This window comes from Aptenodytes patagonicus, chromosome 1 (genome assembly GCF_965638725.1).
Source record: "Aptenodytes patagonicus chromosome 1, bAptPat1.pri.cur, whole genome shotgun sequence".
Lineage (NCBI taxonomy): Eukaryota > Metazoa > Chordata > Aves > Sphenisciformes > Spheniscidae > Aptenodytes > Aptenodytes patagonicus.
Window position 1 is genome coordinate 5,598,874 of NC_134949.1, and position 20,276 is coordinate 5,619,149.

A 20,276-nucleotide genomic window follows, 5' to 3' on the forward strand; every position below is an offset into this window, starting at 1 on the left:
TTCAAAGTCTTGTTTCTCACGAAAAGTAGGATAAGATGTCTTTGAAGCTAACAGCCATCAGGATATTACATTAATGCTATATTGACTCAACCCTTCATCCTTCCAAGGTGTATAAATTGAGTTCCATGCAGGCAGGTATGTGATGAGACCTTTCAAAAGAGATATCTGTGTGCTCATTATCATCACTATTACTCCATGTGTCCCAGAAAGGCATCATTGTGGGACATAGTAAGTAAAGCACAGAAATGTGGGACTTGGGAGATCAGACTGATGTTCCTGTCATGACCTTGGACATGTAATTTCCCCTTCCTGTGCCTCGGTTTCTGCTTTTAGAAACTGAAATAATGATACTTTGCAGACTACATTAATATCTGCAGTTGAAGAGCATTGCCTGAGAGACAGCTACTGTTATGATCTTTATCAGTGTTTTACTTGGGCAAAATATTTTCCACCTCTAACTGCCAAGAGCTTGCAGCTTAAAACAGGTAAGACAGTAGAGGTAGGAAACAGAAAGCTTCATCCTCATTCTAGAGAGACACACACAAATCAAGCACATTGCCTTTGGTCACAATGGAAATTTGTAGCTAAATCAGGGATCCGATTTGCAAGTCAGTGCCTTTTCCAGGCTTTTCCAGGTGTTCTCTCTGGACATTAAAGATTTAGTGGGAGTTTTCATGAGAGAGTGGATTTGTGCCAATATCCATGGCTAGGATTTTTCCCTTCCTCTCAAGTTATGCAGAAAACTATTTGCTGATAATTTGAGGGCCTGAATGACACCCCAGAGGTGACCATATAGCAGCAAAGCTGCACAGATTCTAAATTATACAGACCCTTTCATCCTATGAAACAGCAATCAAAATCTTACACAATTTTTCCAGCCATTTATTTGAACAGAAGCTGCAGCAGAAGGAAACTCAGTACTTGCTGTAAGGTGCCAGGGGTTTGGAAAAGTCCCAGGGACAAAGCATGCCCATTCAGAGGAGAAGGATGAATCAAATTTTGAAACTGGGTCAATGGATTGGGGCATAAATCCTCCCTGCTCTGCACAGCAGCTTCCTTTCATCATGACTCTCTGCACAGAGACCAAGGGGCAAATCTGGCATAATGTAGTAATTGAACATTTAACTGCTGTCACCACATTACACAGCAGGTGAAACCTTTCCTCTTGGTTACTCTTTCTTCTCACCATCCCTTTCTCTCTACCTCCCCTATTTCTGAACTTCTTTTCCTCAATGTTTCATGCCCTGGTGCTACTCTCCTTTTGCAACTTAGTGGGTTTCATTATTACTGTCAAGCCCCATTCCAGTCACTGAATTGATCAGTGTCTAAATAATATCATTGACACTGATTTATCAATATAGCTCCTTCACTTCCACAGATTAAGCAAAGATTGTGGTACCTAGATTTCTGATTCACTGTTTCAGGCTGTTGATACAGATGAAGTGCAACAGACTAAATATCATATACTTGCTTTGTATGGAAGGCTACTTTTTTCTTTGAATGCTTGGATCTTGGAGGCCACATAAACATAATATGCCACTGGATCTAGGCTAGGAACTTCAGGTGGGATCACCTGTGCTCACAAAACATTTTATGAATGTTCTTACTAGAAGAATTAAATTTTGAATAGCATTTCCTGTGCACCTAATCCATCAAAGGTTTTCTATCCCAGCTCCCATAGTAGTCAAAGTCTAGGTACTCAGTGTAATCTGTTTCTACTATCCAAGAATCACTGTCAAGAAACCACACCAGTGGCTTCCTGGGCTGCATCAGGCACTGCCAAGCTCTGGGCTCCCCAGTGCAAGACAGAGGTGGACATACTGGAGTGAATCCAACAACGGGCCGTGAAGATGATTAAGGGACCGGAACATCTCTCATATGAGGAGAGGCTGAGAGAGCTGGGACTGTTCAGCCTGGAGAAGAGAAGGCTCAAGGAGATCTTATCAATGTGTATAAATACCTGCTGGTGGGCAGTAAAGAAAAGGGGGTCAGATTCTTCTCAGTGGCGCCCAGCAACAGGACAAGAGGCAATGGGCACGAACTGAAATACAGGAAATTCTGCTTAAACATAAGAAAAAATCTTTTTTACTGTGAGGGTGACTGAGTACTGGAACGGGCTGCCCTGAGAGGTTTTGATGTCTCCATCCTTGAAGATATTCAAAACCCAACTGGACATGGCCCTGGGCAACCAACCTGCTGTAGGTGACCTTGCTTCAAACAGGAAGGTTGGACTAGACAATCTCCAGAGGTCCATCCTTTGATCCTATGTTTCTGTGAAATAAAATATTTTAGTGTGGGGAAAAATCAAATTTAATTTAACTGTCTCCCCTGGGAACGAGTACATTACCTTATCATACAGGAGTAGAGGGGAAATGAAGACTTGCAAGTTCTGAACACCTTAGGAAACTAATACCATGGGAACAGTGGTCTGAAGGGTACATCCAGAGCAACTGAGTTCAGTCGCCTGCTTTTGCAGGTCATCATAACAGATAATCCCTATTCTAAGCTTCTTTATTATAAATTAGGTCCAGGCACACCTGGGAAGACCAGGTATTTCCAAACTGAAAAAGGGAACCCAACAGGGACACTTGCAGAGAGATCGGCCACACTCTCCACACTCCAAAATGTCCCTGAAGGAGGATGACCTGCCTTGTATGGGGTGGCTGGAACATGGGGGAAAGGTGAAAGCCGTGTCAGAGTTTGAGACTTTGTATTAACAATACTGTGTAAGATAAAGGAAGCTGGAGAGCTGAGAAAAGGAGGTCTAGGTGCAATACCCTTCTTCTCAGGGTGGGTGGGACTAGTTTTCAGGCTAGCTGACCGAAACATGTGTTGTCATTTTACTATTAAATACTGTGTGGACATCCAGCATAAATATAAACAATGTATTTTAGGTCCATTAAAAAAAAAAAAACCCAAACTTGTTTTTGCACAGTTACAAAAAGAACAGGACGGAGTAAAGAGTGTTTACAGGCTGTTAATAACACAATGTGGCAATTTAGGCTTCCTTTACAAAATAGTGCCCAGTATCTACTATCTGATGATAAATAGAAGCTGTATCGCATGACACTTGTGAACAATGGGTGAAATGGATATTAGAAAAATCTCATTTATCTTCTGCTTTATTTCCTGATAGAGGTCCTTGTCACCATGGCTATTATGTGACTAGCCCTAGAAAGGCCACCTCATTAGTTTTCTTTATCAAGATAGCAAGGTCTCCTTTAAAGGGACAGCACTTAGATTTTAGATTCAAATAGAAAACAGACTTCATTGTGTAAATGTGTTTCTACTTCTGCTTTCACTGCTTAAATATGTAGGTTATTTCCATAGCTGTCAACCAGATGAAATTAACACACCTGTGATGAGGAAGGTGTCCCTGGAACAGAAATATAAAAATGGAATTTTATGAGTAGATTTCTTGTATTTGCCTCGTGCATTTCTTTAATGCATGTGGCATTTCTTCAATAAAAAAAACACACACCAAGGGAAAAAAAATGAAAGCAACTTTCTGTACATTCTGTAAATCTATTTTCCCCTTTGTCTCTCCCACTCACAAATACGTCGTCTTCTTGTCTAACAACCACTTTGAAAATTTTCCTCTATTACCACCAAAGCAACCATGTGAGTGTCAACAAATCAGTAATGATTTAGAATATGTCAAAGGAAATTCACCATTTTTGTCTCTTTTCAAAAATCTTAATGACAGGTAGATAAAGCTGGACGACACCATCTCTGTTGGCTTTCTCTGAGTTTTGGTGGGTATTTTTCACAGAACGAAAGAGCTTGCTTCCCTTCTGCAGCAGGCAAGGCAGGGGAAGAGTAGCTGCAAAATCTGATAGTGCCAAATAGTTGTATTAGCCATGTATAACTTTCTGCATAATTAAGAATGTTTTGGATTTGGTGATATAGAAGATCAATGATTACAAAATAGTATTGTTTTTTTTCTTTGTTCTGAATTATGATATAGTAGTAATTAACTCTCAGAATAGTTAGCTTTAAATAGGTGATTAAAAGAACCCTCTCATTGGATAACTCACTAGAGAAGAGCCTTAGAGGTAAGAGGACACTGAATGGATCTGACAATACTATTAGCTTGCTGTATAAATCACAGTGACTTATTTCACTGCATTTTAAATTAAGATAAAATATTAAAATGCAAAAAAAATTGCATTAATACAACATTAAGGTTAGGAATTTTAAGGCACAAGATCAGGAAATGAAAAAGCTAAGGTTCTTTCAGTGGTAATCCATATCAGGTGTGTGTTTTCAAGGAGTAACCTGACTGATAAATGTTGTATCTGAATACCTTGAAAATATCCTAAAAACAATGTGCCAACTACATTTGCTAGGAATAGATTAGGTACATGGAATTTGAAATTCCTATTTGTCTTCTATTTACAGTTTTGAGTATGAAAGAACAGAAATGACAGTGTGAGTTTTTCCTTGAAGTTGTTGCGTGCCCTACTGCAAACCTTCTGGGAGTAGTTTCTCCATGTGTCATGTCCACTAAAGAAACAGAGCAGTCATGTTCCAGCAGCTCACCATGAAAGTACCATCAAGAAAGTGCAGGAACAGCTTGCACTTCACAGAATTTGCAAGTTCAGTGTTAGAGTTAATAGATGCAGAAAGAGTTCAGAGAAAGAAGATAAAATAGATCATTATGGTGGACAGATAGTCATTTACACTATGAGTCTGTCCTGCTTTGAATGAAACATCCCGTAGGCAAGGTAGCTGCAGACTCATTGATTAAACCACCAGTGCAGAGTTCCTTGGTGAGTTGCTTATGTCTGAAGTGAACTTGTGCTCCTTTAATGCCAGTTTTGTTACTCCCCTGCTATTGGTGATTTTCTTTTTTGGAATTTCCTCAGTGCTTAGGAAATAAAGGAGACTGAGAGAGGAATGGAAAAAGAAGATTCCCTAGCACTTTCTTTCTCAGTTTGTTCCTACCTTTCTAATCATGCAGATGTTTTCTCTAGGAGCTCCTTTTGTTTTAGGGTCCTTGAAAGTCACATTCCTATTGGAACACAATCGTTCCACTCTTGAATAAGTTTTGTGCTGGAGAAAACTCTGTTACGTCACTAATACATATCACATTGGTTACTACATTGTGTAGGTCAGCATGTCATTAGTAATGGATGCATATAAGCTGAAGAAATCAAAGAAGCACCTGAACTTACAATCATGTTTTCTTCCTAATGGAAATAGCCTGTCAGGGCTCTGAACGCTTGTGCTCAGGCCAAAGCCACAACGGCAGAAAAAGACGAGATCTAGTGCAAGCCTGTAGGAGCTTAGTCTAAACAGACAAAGCAAAGTGGGGAAAAAAGCTGGGGAAATGGAATACAGATGTGGAAAGATGAGGAGAATAACCTAATGAGCACAGGGTGCAGCTAGATGATGGCAAAGCTGGGAACAGAATCAGCTCCACAGACTCCCAGTTCAGGGCATAATCTTGCAGGTTTGGTGGGTGGCCATACTGGGAACCTATGCGATTTGTTGATCTTTCACAAGCCAGACTAGAATGACCAAAAACCAGAATTTCTGGGTTTAAAAGCCACTTGTTTGAAATAATAATGTCCTTGGAAGGGGGACGGATATTTTAAATGTCATTGCTACCCACTATTGCATATATTGATCATCCCCATGGTCTGGACAACCACCACAGAGATAGACCAGCCAGTATAAATACCATAGGCACTCGCTACATAACAAATCTTTATCTATTTACCTTTCAGAACATTAGATCGATCTGCTCTGAACTTTGGTCTTTTTACAATCATAAGGGTTATTGTTTCCCATTCATAGCAACTGCAGAAATAACAGGGGTACTGCCGATGGAAAGACCGTGACCTTACTTATTACACCACCTGTGTACTCTTGAGAACCCTATAATTGAAACATTACATGTTGACTCACCTTTTTCTTATGATGTATTGTAACTTCTCAAGGCTAGCATTTTCAATCACGGATTTTTACAGTTATATCAGTGAAACAGATTTTAAATCTATTCTACTCTGAGAGAAGCTGGTCCTCCTCAAGAAACTCTTTGTCTTTCCCAGTTATTTTATTTCATTAAAACGAATGTTCTAAACAATTCCCTTTTCTTTTATAGTCCAGTTTACTCTGGAATAACATTTTACTCTAAGGTTTTCTATTAACCAGGAAGAATTCAAAAGTATCGTTGGGCCATTCAGTACTCCAGCATATCAACACTGCACACCCTGTTCCCCCCTCAAAGACCCCTATACCTTTCTTACACCACATAGAGATATAAAAATATCCTCCTGCTACAACTGCATCTTGCAAATGTTACCTCCTCTGTTCCACTTGTCTCCTGTGAAATCTCTCATGTAGATGCTACCTTCAGCTCCTCTCTGCTACTATTCCCCAAAACAGGGAACGAGGAAAGTGTCTAAGATGTGCTTATCTGTCAGTGGACATGCTACACTTGTAAAGGCAGCCTGTGCCATTTATCTTCCCAGGAGATACCTCCTCATGGGAAGCAGTCAGACCATCTGCAGATCAACCTCCAGGATATTCACCCAATGATTTATCATGAATGGTGCATTGGCCTAATAAAACCTATTAGTACTGTGGGGCAAAATTATCTATGGAGAGCAAATGTGTTTCTAGCTCGACTAATATGGTTGCCTAAATATCTTTTGAGGTTTGGCCCTTGTTCTGTCAGATGCGTGAAGGATGCCAATAGCCAGAACGCATTTCTCCAAATGAACTCCATGAATGTTGCTCATCTACCAGGGCTGGCTGCAGCCTCATGCACACAGCTGAGAGACAAAAGAGCATGGAGTATGGCTCATATATCTATGGCAGCTTTCCACTTCCATGGGGGAAATCAACTCTCTTTGCTAGCAGAAAGCTCAGTGATTAATGCATTTTAGCCCATAGTCCCTACAACACTAAAAAAGTGGGAGGGACTTTTAAGGACAACTGTTTCCCTAGCTGTGGGAAATGTATTCCCTCTAAACTAATTCATAAGATAATCCTAATGATAACCAAGCAATGCTTTGGAGCTTCTGATCACCCTGGCTATTTTCTTCCCCCATATTTCATCACTTTATGCTAGTTAATTACTAGTTAAAGACCTGCTGAAAAGCATTTCACTTCCTGTAGGAATAGTTGGGGAGAAAACGTTACAAGAAGTTATAGAGGAAGCTACTCACAGGTGAGAAAACACATCTGAAATATTCTTAGATTTTGGAAAGTTTTTTTGCCAGATAACTGGAGATCTGATTACAAAAGAAAATTGAATCATTGATAATTGACTGTCTGGAAGCAATGATGTTTCTAGGCTGATATTTAAGTCCTGTCCACCCTTACACACAATCTCCCCATTGTAAATAGTAGTACCTTCTGGATTTTTTAAGGTTCAGTATTGTGGAAGGTTTCCAAAGGCTTTCCAAAGACTTTTCAAGAGGCCACTAGTTAATATAAAGTCCTGTGGAAGAACTGAACCCAATTCTTGGCTCTGACAACTGCGTGATAGGTAGATGAGCACAAGTTCTACTTCCTCAAACATAGTTAGGTACTCAGCATCTACCGATTCTACAGTGAGTTAGATGACTGAATAAATTCAAGGACCCCAGTCTAGATCTCCTTATGACAGATAGGATACTGTTAAGGATCTCAAACACTTTGAAATCTACTAAGGTAGTAGTAAGGAATTATTATTGACAACAGTTTTGAGTGAAAATATTTAATTCCCTTAATTCTTTGAAAAAATCTTTTATTTTTGTGAAGGGGCATGTCATTCCTCACCTAAAATTTCTGACATCGTTTCCAACTTCTTTCTTCTTAATAGAAAGATGTTCCAGAACACTGCTTACATATTTTACATGTTTTAAATAACGACTGCCTTCTGAAAGAATGCATGAAAATTATGCTTGGCTTTGGTTACTAGAGAAGTTAACATAAGCTACTTAGATTACTATTATAAAAATGTTTTTCAAATGTTTTTACTAATATAAGTCTATATTGAGAGCTTGATCATGAATGGCTTTTGTTCTTCAAGTTCTTCTTGACCTGCATAATCCTTTGGTTTAAATTCTTGAGGGAAAATAAAAGCGCATTAAAGAAATCATGCTCTGTATACAAATAATTTTTCATTATTTGCATAACGAAGGAGTAGTCTTCCTATTATGCATTGCTTTCTTCTTTCACTGAAATATTTCTTCACATCCAAAAAATATGCAGCCTCGAATCACAAAGGTCTAAAGGTTTGACGATGTGTTAAAATACTTTCACTGCAGTAATTTAAAATAGGCTGCACCAATTGCTACTTTTTCTGTCAACCAGAAGATTACAAAAGATTTGCAAAGGGAAAAAAATACACCCTTGCCTTTTTTTGCTGGCCTATGTACAATTTCCTAACTGCTTTCTACTTTAAAAAAAGAAGGAAGGAAGAAAAAAACAAAAACAAAACCAACAGAGTAAGAATAAGGGAAGACTCAGAAGGTATCAGAGAAATCCACATTCTACTGCAGAGACAACAAGGCATTTCAAATTTTGAAGAATACCAAAGTAGCAAAACTGGACTGAGGAAAGGGCAGAGACATTTAGCATGTTCATAGTGCCATGAAAATGCAAATGTAATGCATCCTGCCACAACGTGGCTCCTTTCCTCCTCTAGAGTTTAACCCGCATAACACTGTTGGTGAATATGTTGCTGTTTGTTATTGATGAAGTTAATGGTTCTGCTATTATTAGTTAATCAGTAGAGATTCCCATTTTCAGATATGCTAGTATTCATTCTCATGGATGATTATCCTCAGGAGTATTATAATGGTTTGTAGTCATCAGCTGATGGAAATTATGGAAGAAAAATATTTCAGATGAGAGATGGAGATTGAGTGGATTGAGCAAGGTTGCTGAAGTGATTTGGGGATTACTTTACCAGTCCCATTCCCATCTCACCCCCAAAACATATTCATCTGCATGGTGTATTCTTCCCATGAAGATGCAAGCCACAAATATTACTGTACAACTTTTCCTTTACTGTGGGAGTGTGGTAGTGTACTGCCACCCTCCGCTGGAATATACATGGACCAAGCAATTTCTCCACCTCCCCATGTCTATTTAGAAAGAACAGTATGGATTGCATCATATTTTCTTGTCAGATATAGGAAAAAATTAAGGAATGTGGACAGTTAATTTGACATCATGCTTTAAAAAAAAAAGAAAATGGGAGTTTTTGAATCTATTTGTAATAAATTTTATTACAAGACTAATGTGCACTAAGTACGTAAAATTCAGTTCCTACAACTCTTCCAAAGGAAGTAATGGCAAGGAGAATTTTTGTGGAGTTTGGTCAGGGCACTTTGGTGTTACTGGTTGCAGAGTTGTGGACCTTTAGGGATTCCTCGAAAGGAATTATGAAAGGACTTAGTCAAGCTTCGAGTTATGACTTTTTGCAACACTTCTAAACCCCACTAGAGAACAACTAAAAGCAGAAAGAAACACAAGTTCAGCTACTGTCCTTTCTTTATATGAACCAAGGTCTACTTGGTATTACTCAGGTTATAAGTCAGAATTTTCTGCTTTGTTACAGTGGAATCAAAGTCTTTTGAGTTACAAAAGCAAATAAAGGGTGTGATGAGATGGGCAGGGATAAATTATTAAAACAAGATCAAGAGATCAACAACTTTGCTTATATGTTTGTTCTAAAGAGGTATAATAAGGCCCGTGTTTTTAAATGCAAGTGATGAAACTGGGCACCTCCATTTCTGCTTGTCCAGTTTGGTGGTTCAAATGCAGGTAAATGATGCTCAGTCCTCTCTGAGTACCAGACTTCTCCAAAATATTTCAACCCAATACCAATGGGCTGAAAACCACTAATCCCCTCTGAAAGCTTAGGTTTATTTTTCCATCATCACTAATGTGCGGGATGAGTTCAGTTTCTAAAAAAAAAATTTGAGCTATTAAGATCAAATTCTGACCATATGGGAGTTACAAGAAGGTCTCAGTGCAGGAATATTCCATCATGTTAATTGATTACTGCAATATGTTGCACATGAGGAGAAGGAAGGAAAAAAAATGTTATGAAGATGTTCCAGCAGGTCCCGTCTTTGAGTAATGCCGATCACTGAGGATTTATTGCCCAAGAATTTACTGCTTTTATTCACATTTGGCTCTGATTTAAGGATCTGATCCAGATTCTTGAAACAAATGGTAGACAAAACCTTGACTGTACTTGAGCTTCTTTCTTGAGCTTGAGGTTCTTTACAAAATGAAGTTAACTATTAAAAACAACACTTGGCTTATCTAGGACAACCAGATCTTTGCACCTATCAGTCCATAGCTGTTGTACAACACTGACTTAAATGGTAGTCTGACATGCACTATGATAGTTTCATTATCATAGTCTATGTATAACCACCTAAGATTTTTTCACTGATAATATTTTATAACTTGGATTTATATTAGGAAAGCAAAAATAGAAGGCATTAGTTTGGGTAATCGCCTCCTTGTAAAGTGTTGTTCACATTTATTTCTAATCCAGGCTGCATTCATTATTATTTCTGTCCAAAAATACCTTCATTCTCTGTGTTTGAACCTTAGCTATAGGCAGCAAAAAACCAAAATGGAGGCAACTATAGTGTAAGCAAGGGAAAAACCGTGACAGTTTGGGAGGGAAAGTGTAGCATAAGGGGAAAGTTGGGTTAACATTAAAGCTCAGTATTTCATCATCTGCACTAATAATTTTGAATTTAAAATCAATTCAAATTACTAACACGAGAGAGGTTTCAATAAAATCATGGTGACTGGACTTATGAGCCATCTGTGCCATATACTGAAGCTTAACTGCATTACTGTGGTCAAAGTACTGAATTAAAGGGAGTCAGGAGGGGGACAAGGAAGGAGAGACAAGAGGTATAGCCTCTAAAACCTCTATAAATTTAACCTTCCTCCTTCCTACTGCCGTCATTAGATTCCTACTCTGCCACTGAATAGTCTCAGGTAGGGCTTTAGCATTTGACAAATGAAGGCAATTTGAGGATTTTATACTTGTGGATACATTGTAGGACTTACTGTGTGACTTAAAAGCATTTTTCTTGTAAATCAAATATTACCTTGGAAAATAACAATACTGGCAAATGAAACCAGTGAGGTGCCACTCAAGACTACAATCCTGCTTTAATCATGTTGCTCTTTGAGAATTTAGAGCTTTTAATCATGCCAGGCTGCCACATTTTGGGTTAAAATTCATGGGAATTTACAGATATTATTTTGTCCACTGGAGAGCTCACTTACTAATACAACAGTGATTCTATTGAAGTCATGGAAAATTTTTGCATTATTATTTTTTGAATACACTACAATGACTGCAAAGTTCAAACCTACCTGAGTTCATATGTGACAAAATTAATGAAAAATAAGCTTAATTTTCAATGATTTTGCCTCTTTTGTTCTTCTGTATTTTGTCTGTGTGCTACGCATTAGCAACTGCTTCAGTGTAAAAACAGCATATTTTGATTGCTTCATATCTTCATAGCAATACACTGTGTTGACTTTTGTATTAGTGTTCTAACCTTGAATTAATAAATATATAAATGAATTCTTGCATCTATGCTGTTTTCAGTATCCAATCAAGGCCAATGTGGTCTTATGATAAGATACAGGCCAACAATTAACTGCTTAGAGTTTCATTCAGTAAGGTAATTCTTTATCTCTCAGATGAATTATCAAATAACCACCTATGAGATACCAGTCCAAAATATAAAACCAAAGCCATTAGAAACTGTCTCAGGGTTTTTTTCTCCTAGGTTTAAGGACAAACCTAAGGGCTGGCAGCAAACATCAAGGGCAATTTCTATTTCCCTCCCCTTCTTCACAGCATTCTCCTAGAGAAGCTGGCGGCTCACGGCTTAGACAGGTGGACTCTGTGCTGGGTCAAAAACTGGCTGGACGGCCGGGCCCAGAGAGTTGTGGTGAATGGAGTTAAATCCAGTTGGCGGCCGGTCACGAGCGGTGTTCCCCAGGGCTCAGTTTTGGGGCCGGTCTTGTTCAATATCTTTATCGATGATCTGGATGAGGGGATCGAGTGCACCCTCAGTCAGTTTGCAGACGACACCAAGTTGGGCGGGAGTGTTGATCTGCTCGAGGGTAGGAAGGCTCTGCAGAGGGACCTGGGCAGGCTGCATCGATGGGCCAAGGCCAACTGTAGGAGAGTCAACAAGGCCAAGTGCCGGGTCCTGCACTTGGGTTAAAACAACCCCATGCAGCGCTACAGGCTTGGGGAAGAGTGGCTGGAAAGCTGCCTGGCGGAAAAGGACCTGGGGGTGCTGGTCGACAGCCGGCTGAACATGAGCCAGCAGTGTGCCCAGGCGGCCAAGAAGGCCAATGGCATCCTGGCCTGTATCAGAACTAGTGTGGCCAGCAGGAGCAGGGAAGTGATCGTGCCCCTGTACTCGGCCCTGGTGAGGCTGCACCTCGAATACTGTGTTCAGTTTTGGGCCCCTCACTACAAGAAGGACGTTGAGGTGCTGGAGCATGTCCAGAGAAGGGCAGCGAGGCTGGTGAGGGGTCTGGAGAACAAGTCTGATGAGGAGCGGCTGAGGGAACTGGGGTTGTTCAGCCTGGAGAAAAGGAGGCTGAGGGGAGACCTCATCGCTCTCTACAACTCCCTGAAAGGAGGTTGTAGCGAGGTGGGTGTCGGTCTCTTCTCCCAAGTAACAAGCGATAGGACGAGAGGAAATGGCCTCAAGTTGTGCCAGGGGAGGTTTAGATTGGATGTAAGGAAAAATGTCTTTACTGAAAGAGTGGTTAAACATTGGAACAGGCTGCCCAGGGAAGTGGTTGAGTCCCCATCCCTGGAGGTATTTAAAAGATGTGTAGATGAGGCGCTTAGGGACATGGTTTAGTGGGCATGGTGGTGTTGGGTTGACGGTTGGACTCGATGATCTTAGAGGTCTTTTCCAACCTTAATGATTCTATGATTCTCTGCATGTGTGCAGTTGTATAGCATTAAGAAGGTTCAGAAACTGATAAGGGCAGACAATGTATATAGCATACCATTATAGATACATAACCAAACAAAATTAGAAAATGGTACCAACTAGTTGCTATTGCAAATAAACACTGGAAAGACACGCTTTAGTTTTATGAGCATGTAAGTCTGATTTTACAGAATACACTGCATGAAAGTCTAAGCCTTTTGAATATTCCTTCAGCAGTAATATTCCTACTGTTGACAAATCTTTTAAACACCTTATGCAAGCTACACTTCATGCAAATCAGATTTTCAGAGGTGCCATGTGAGAACACATGCATTAGGTCCAAATCCACCAGAATGCCAGGGATAAACACATGTTGCCGAGTCATGGGAAGATCAGAACAGTTTTTAAAAAACAGTCTTTCTAGAATGTAGATTCATTTCTTCATAACACCATTTCCAGACAGATTTATTTCTGAGTATCAAGTTTTGAGTTCATCTTAGTTTGTATTTCTAAATCCAAGACTGTCAGCCAGATATTTGAAAATCCATCTATTTCTCAGACATTTAAACTAACCTATTCATGGATATGCATGGCTTGTAAGCCTACTTCCATATACCAATCTTAATGAGATTTTGCTCTTCAGCCTTCTAGTTATGGGCAAAACAATCTGGTTTTGTCACTCCAGTGTGTATGCTTCGAATGTGAAATAGACTTGCACGTTTCTGTCTCTCACTTTTGTATCTGGGTGACAATTTGTGTTATGCACAGAGAAACACAGTTTTAAATCAGTAATAAAACCATTTTAATCTTACTTAATTTTCTGGATTTCATCTATTTTCAGTTGTGCGTAAGCACAGAAAATTTACTGAAGTGTCAGTCTAGAAAATGGAGTTCTCAAAAAACCCCTAAATAATTGTTAACAGCAATTGTGTCCAAAATATACCCCATTTAATATGGAATAGAGGATGTATAAGCCATTTCCAGTGCAAGCACAATGCCAAACAGCACAATAGATTTTATATTTCTCTCCAGGTATTGAAATTGTTAATTAACCAATTTCAATTAGTTAAGTAAAGTATAAAGGACTGTATCACCATAATTCTAGTTGTTTAACTTTTAACAGCTATGAATTATTAGCACTATGAAGTTGGTTGTGTATAGCCTGAGAACTCATCTTCAAATTCCCTAGGTGCTTGCTGTGGACATGCTTACATGACTGCCAGCGCCTGAGCAACTGCACTCAGCTGACATACTTCTTGCCAGCTGACCCATGTTATCTGACCTTCTGCATGCTCCACCTTATCCCATTTGTAAAACAAGGCAAATAGTCTTAAATCACCATCAGGATAGTTTAACATGTTTTAATGTGCATTTACAAGAGGTTACAAATGCACTTAGAGTCAAATTCAGTAGAAATTTATCAAAGAACCTTCATTTACAATGAGCAAAGCATGTGAGCACTGGACTAGACGACTTCCAGAGGTCCCTTCCACCCTAATTTTTTCTCAGGGATTCTATGAACTATGTAATTTAGTGACTAAATTGCTTCAAAGATTTGCAAACAGTGAACTCTGATAGCCAGGAAAAGTAACCAGAACATTTCGGTTGGAGTAATCATCGTTATGCTGATGTTATGATGCATCTTACATGAAAGAACTCTTATTTGAAAGGAAAGGGATTTCAATCACTAATGAATAAGGTGCCGACACAAAAGGTTTATACTGGAACATCTGTAGCCCAGACTAGCTAATCAGTTACGTCCCTGAGCTGCATGTAGCTTTTAGTGCTGCCAAAGTATCTCTTAAAGCTTACCTGGAGCAAGTATAAATTGTTGAGGAAGCAGATGTGGGAATGGGAATATTACAAAACTCACTGGTGAGGTAGAGGCTGTAGGGAAGTAGGTTATAGCCCCAAGCTTTATAGGTTTAAAGCTCCTGATTTGTTATTGGACAATATACATATTATAATAACATGATGCTTTTTTTCATAGACCGGTGGCCTCATTCAGTTCTGAGCAAAAGCCTGACTCTATCTGTCTGAACTATGAAGGCTGATCCAAAACCAGGAATTTTCCCATCACAGGCTGGGAAGCCCAAAACAGACAAACTGGGAAGTGAGATGACTCAGAGGACTTAGTCCCGGACCTGTAACGCTACCTTATTTCATGATCATTGAGAATTACAAATACACATGCTCTACAAAGTTAAGCCAAATTAAAATGGTTTTATTATTGATTTAAAAGATTCAAAAACTTCAGAATCACATGCAGAATGCTCACAGTGTGAGTCACAAATTGAATTCATTCTTTTCAAAGAAAAGTCTCCATTCAGGAAAAGAAAAACAATTTTTTGAATGTAGTAGGCAGGCAGGTCAATTTGCAGTAGAGCTGTTGTTCAAGGAAACTTCGGAGCCCTGTATTGTCCAGGTTTAAAAAAAAAAAAAAAAATATTTAATTTAACAATTTTAAATAATGTAAATTATGCTCTCATCTGATTTCTCATGTGAGTCTGTCAAAGACTTGGATTGCACCAACGGAATTAGTTTACAGTTGTTTTCTGGGGTTTTTATCTAGCTTGGTTTAACCTCCATTATGTCGGTATTGAAGAGCCCGTTTGACAGGCTGGTTCTGTACACAGAACAATGGCAGGCAATGAAGAGGATGGCTCTTGCATTAGGTGACAGGACACACCAGACAGAGAGGAGGCAAATGGGAAAAGTCAGAAACGGATATACGTGAAGTGAACAGCCAGTAGCAGAGGAAAAAGGACTTTTTTAGTTCATGGCTCCCTTAATTAATAAAGGAGGAAACAACCCAAAGGCACCAGACCAGAAGTAGCTTACCATCTCACTTCTTAGTAGCCTATGTGGGATGAGAAAGAATTGCCTTCATTCGTAACACACCTTTTACCTAAATACCTACTGTGATGGCTATGTGTATTGTACATAAGTGGTCTCTGGACCAAACCTGAATGGAACTTGAGCAGTAGGGATAGAGAATGAGACACTGGTAGAGGGTCAGCTGGACAGGATTAAATTGTTACAAGGTCATGATCCTAGATAGAAATCATACTACTAAAAATCAAAGGGAATAAGCTGCTTGAGGACTTTAATGTGGACATATTTGATTTCATTTTGTGAGCCTTTCAAGCCACAACAATGTGTACCCGGGCACAAAAAAAACCCCAAAACCACCAGTCTAAGAGACATTATATGCCAATAATTTTGAGGTTAATATTACCTATTCAGTATTTTTAGTTCAAGTGTTAGGTTTCAAATAAATGCAAAACTACTTTGAGTGCTTTATATGGCCTTTTCCTTCCAGATTCAGGCTGCAAATGGAAGCAGTAGAAATAACAGTGATAGGTCAATCTGATGTTATTCATATTCCAAAAAGAATTATAGAGTACTAGAAATGTCATAAGAAAATCCTTGGTACTTCCACCCTTGTTTTTAGCATTTTCAGGTTGGATCACTTGAACACAAACAGCAAAAATCCAAACACTTGTGAGACTGGTCACAGTTTACCTTGTCTGCTTCTCGGGGCTTCCTGCCACCAACACTTAGCTGAAGATTTCCACTGACTCCATATTCAAGTAGGATTATGCTCTCCCAGGTGTCCTGAATCAGAAACCCAGAGCTTATGACTGGGGCAGCCTGAGAGACTCTACATCATTATCAAAATTCTTTCTCATCTGATATGAAGCTGGAGAGCAGGTGCAATGCTACTTTGTACTTAAGTTAACAAAAGGAAATAATCTGTTTAAAATATTTTGGTTTGACTGGACAAAGTGATTTTCTGTGTTGCTCCTATCCAAATACTATTCATTCCCTACTTTATGGAGGTAATAACCCTCCTAAATAGGCATTGACTCAGGTTTAATCAGAGCTCCATTTCTCAGGTGGGATAATACCTTTTTCTGCAATAAGACACCGACCCAGTCACCGTGGGGACAGCAACAGTATATACCACTCAGTACATCAATAATTTTCTCTCATGATGCTTGGATGGGCAAGGTCTGCTTAGTACCTGGGTAGTACCTGCTGTGGTCCCCAGTAGCTACCTCCACACTAGTGACCGAAAGAAATAAAATTCAGTCCGGTCATTTTATAATGTCTTTTTAAGCCTCATGATATTGGTAGCATGTTAAAACTTTTGCTTCCTATACATTGAGTATTAAACAGCATTTAGAAACTGCCTAATGTTTTTGTCTTGCTCACGTATAAGCCTGATTTTGAGCATGCAAATAGACCTTTTGAAGTTGTTGAGAGCATTTGCATGTGACGCTATACATATGCTTTAGCAATGTGCTTTATGGAACTGTTAATGATTTTTGTCCTGACCATTTTTAATGCCCATTCTAGCATGTCATGCATGAAATTCCTCTTACTGACACACTTATGTGGATAATCTGGCATTTAAACTCCTATCTTTGCTGAGTCAGGTGCATTTTCTTTCATCTTTATTCCAAGCCAATACAGTGTTCACTGATTACCTTTATCAATCTCCCTACACTAAATTTGAGTATACTCACTGAATAAACTGCACTATAAACAACCTGTTTGGTATGTAGATAAGAACTGGATCCTTTTAATCCCAAATTATTATTACTTCAGGCCCCAAATGTGTAAATTTAAGGATCAAAGCCTGAATTGTTATCATAAATGCAATTCAATAACAAGGAAAACCTGAATGATTTTCAGATAAATAAAATCAGGCTAAATCAATGTAACTAACCATTTCTCTCACATCATTTAGTGTATTTAGTTTCATTTTGTATTTTTCTTTGTCAGGTCTACAAATAGAAAGAGCTCAAGGTGTTAATCAACTGAACAGGTAAGATTCAAGTTTTCCCTAAGACTTCAGAATTTCATATTAATTATTCTATTCTTCTACTCTCTATAATATAAGATTACAATAAATTATAATAAAAGATTATAATTTAGTGATCAGATCTTGTTTCCAATTTCTATAATTTTATTTACACTAATTTTGCACATTCTTTTTTATGTGTTTTATTTTCTTTTAGGAAATTTTCATAGTTCCTTTCAGTTATTTCTTATATGTTTAATACTTGTTGTTTTCCTTGTTTTAGCTAAAAAAACCCCAGGATTATCAATAAAATATTAGTTAATTAGTAAAAAAAGAAAAAAAATCCTACAGTTTGATGTGAATTGAAATGTTGGGAAGCAGTAAAATATACGGGATAGATCACCTGTATAAACACCCAAAGTATATTGCCCAGAGTTTTGAATACAATTTCTGCATTCTCTCTCCTTCACTTCAATATACACAGATGCATGCAAAAAGATAATATGTTGAACTTTAGTATAGTCTACTTGTAATCATGCAAACTTTATCAATACAATTTAATCAATAACTGAAATGGAATTGTGGACTCCCAACCTGTGGTTAAATTATACTTTCTATAATAAAGGTTTAATTACTGTTTACAAGGGCTGAAAAGCTAGAAGAAAAATGACAACTAATATAAATATTGACTTGACCATCATTTAGCAAGTACATAAATCTTTTCTTTTTTCCTTAGATATTCAGCTCTTTTCAACAGAATAACAAGGAGTAGGTAAGTTACAATGATAAATTATTCTTTCCAGTTTCATATCCTATTTATAGCCTTTTCATTCATTAGAGTTTTTAATTTGTTTTGGCTTTGTTGGTTTTCACGCTCCCATGTATTTTTTAAGAAATAATTTATTACAATTCATATTTCTTTCTTTTCAAAATTATAATGCAATTACTTTCCCAGTAAACAAAAATTCCTCCTTTTTATGTGAAATGAACTACCAGCAAAAGTGGTTTCTGATTAAACAAGCTAATTTTGAAAGGACAGATAGAATCAAGCAATGAACTGGATAAAAACAATAATGGAGCATACCTTGTTAGATAACAAATGGAACAGACTTTGGAGACAATTAATGCAGGAGATACATTAAACAAGCTTTGTCTTATTCATTTGCTGCTATAAATCATAGTTAATTTACTTAAATAATGTACTATAACCATCTAGCTAAAACCATCACGTTTCTGTAAATACATGCCACTGTAACTCTCTTTGTTCTCTCCTACTTTGCATGGAAACCCCAGCACCCTTTGGGGGTGGGGGGTGGGGGTGCATATCCGTGTGTGTAGATAGTAGATCGATCGATAGATCGATCCAGTAAGGGAAAGTGGTCTAACAACATTCAGGATGAATATTGCAAGAAAATGTTTGGTAACTTCATCCAATGGATAAACATGATTTCTTTTACATTGGGTTTCCAAATGACTAAATTACAGACTGTGGGCCTTACTTGCTGGGCTTGATTCTGTTTCAAGTCTTACACTAGGTAGCACTTTTTACTGGACTGTTGGAAAAATTGTATCAGTCAGGTGGTCTGAGGGATTTTTTTTCCTAGACTGTCTGTTTGCTGTATATAGTGAAGTTCTGTTTCTAAGAAGAAGCGTAAACAAGGAATTTTTTTGAGTAAAAAGCTGGAGTGGAAGATTTTTGAGAAAAAAAATGCCTATTACTCTTATTCTTTTATGTTCTGGAAATGAGCATACGTGTACATATTTCTAAAGAAAGAATCAAGTTAGTATTAAAAATATCCCTGGCTCATATTAATGACTTGGCCCATCCAATGGAAACAATCTTGCAAGGCCAAACTTTGTCAAACTCCAGAGGTCAAGTGTAAGCAATATGAGTTCTAGGATTCTAAAAATGTGTACAACATAATCAAAATGAAATTTCAAGTTTTTTAGTACAGATATATGATCCTGACTGTGTCTGTTCGGCTTTTTATTCAGCAGTTAAGCAACTGGCAATTTAGTTAGGAAAGATAACATGTAGTTGCATATCCCCATACTGTGTGTCTGATAGTTTTTGTTTTATCTGAAGCTAGAGAAATTTTATGTAAGACCTGTTTGTCTCACCTTTAAGAAATAGAAATACATCTTCTTTATCTTCCCTTAGCAGTAATACTTCCTGAGCAATATTCAAGACTGCTTTCAAACAGTAGAGAAACACTAGGTGCAACTATTAAGAAATCAGAGTTTGACATAATTCTCTAACTGTGTATTGTATGATTCCATTTTGTATCAAACTGCTAAATTTACTGCTGTGAAAAATTCAGTTATAATACTATTTCGTCATCAACTGCCAATGTACTAGAAGGTCATTGGAGCAAGCAGATGATACACAGTAGTTTAAAAAGGAACTGGGCAAGGTTATGGGGAGTCAAGATGCATTTCCTCAGCAACCCAGAACTATGAAGAGTGTAGGAAATGCTTCATTTTCTCTGGGAACATGAGGACCCAAGTGGTGAACT

The 20,276-nt window shown here is 38.2% G+C and overlaps 1 protein-coding gene across 1 annotated transcript in view; it reads left to right on the forward strand.

Moving 5' to 3' along the window:
* The window catches only part of CELF2 (CUGBP Elav-like family member 2), a 572,845-nt gene that overhangs the window by 86,299 nt on the left and 466,270 nt on the right, over nucleotides 1-20,276 (forward strand). The window contains exons 2-3 of the mRNA XM_076351732.1: nucleotides 17,742-17,784; nucleotides 18,497-18,532. The gene's annotated coding sequence lies outside the window, so the exon portion shown is untranslated. The remainder of the gene's footprint in view (nucleotides 1-17,741; nucleotides 17,785-18,496; nucleotides 18,533-20,276) is intronic.